This window comes from Salvelinus sp. IW2-2015, linkage group LG9 (genome assembly GCF_002910315.2).
Source record: "Salvelinus sp. IW2-2015 linkage group LG9, ASM291031v2, whole genome shotgun sequence".
In the NCBI taxonomy this organism is placed as follows: Eukaryota; Metazoa; Chordata; class Actinopteri; order Salmoniformes; family Salmonidae; genus Salvelinus; species Salvelinus sp. IW2-2015.
Window position 1 is genome coordinate 18,777,659 of NC_036849.1, and position 1,430 is coordinate 18,779,088.

Consider the following 1,430-nt stretch of genomic DNA (forward strand, 5'->3'; position numbering starts at 1 on the left):
CAGCCACTTCCTGTGAGTCCTACTACATTATTACCAACGGTGCCACTCACCCTCTCCTCTCTCTTCTCCAATCGAAGCACAAGCATTGAGACTCAAGTGCCATAGGGATTATATAATTACCCCTGACACATAAAAGGACCTTTTCTTCCACAAACCCACACTGATGGAGAGCTTATTAAAACGTTTGAAGGTTGCAGAGTACAGACAGTCTGCCAGAGAAAGTGTGTGGTGGCCAGTGTGGGTCACATCAGTGGCTGTCTCTGACAGACACACACAGAGAGGGTTAGAACATGTTTCATTACCTGCCAGTGCGTAGGCCTCTTCCTTTCATACTCATATGGCTCAGATATTGAGATGTAATGTGTTATAGACATTGAGAGATAAACCGCTGAGGTGTCAGAAACCACTGTGAGATTCATTACTGTACCAATCTGCTTCAGAAACATTCAAATTAATTTGCTTCCAATGGATAACTACATTGGGTGCTTACCTATAGAAACTGTACCATCTTGTAAATTATCAAATTGTCCTATATCTTGCTATATGAGCTGTCAGAGAGCGTACAGACACATACCTTTCTGTAGATGATCATGTTGGGAGAGTCCTCCTCAGGATCTGTTGTCCCCACACCCTGTTGTCCCTGGTCTCTGGATCCCTCCTCCATGACTGCTGTGTCCTAGGCTCAGGAGGCTGCACGGACACAGAGAGACAGGGAGCAGAGGGGAGTTAGATGAAAGGACCATCATCAATGTCAAAGACTATTCATAATATACACTCATTTACCCAGGTTGGCCAAATATCCCATATTTGATTAACAGTTCCCCCCAGCAATGTATTCATTTGGTTCAGGGTGAAAAACACGGTCAGTTTATTATTATCATTATGACATTCCCCCAAATGTTTGCTCTTCTCTCAGGTGACAACACCTGTCACAATACAGGCAGATAACAAAGCCCTGGCAGTAATGCAGCACAGTGAGGTGAATATAAACTAGCTGACTAAGCCAAGAAAAATGTCAGGCCTGTGAGTGAAAGTGGCAAAATGTCCTGGCGACAGTCATGTATAAACAGGCATCGTACAGCCTTCTGCTGATAAGGTATAGATACTCAGTGGTGTTCAGGACATTGGTGAGTCAGAGACTGTAAACAATAATTATAATAGGTACATAGTGTGTTAGGCATAGGAAATGTGCAATAAGCCTGTTATTGAATTCATTGGGCTACTATGGTTAAAACCTTGACCATTTGCACAGCTAAGACAACATTAGCCACATAGTGTGCTTTGATCAGGCTTGCCAGTCCTGTGTACTACCGTAAGGGGATAGATCAATATCCATCCCACTATATATCTCTCTGTTTCTCTCTCTCTCTCTCTGTCTCTCTCTCTCTCTCTCTCTCTCTCTCTCTCTCTCTCTCTCTCTCTCTCTCTCT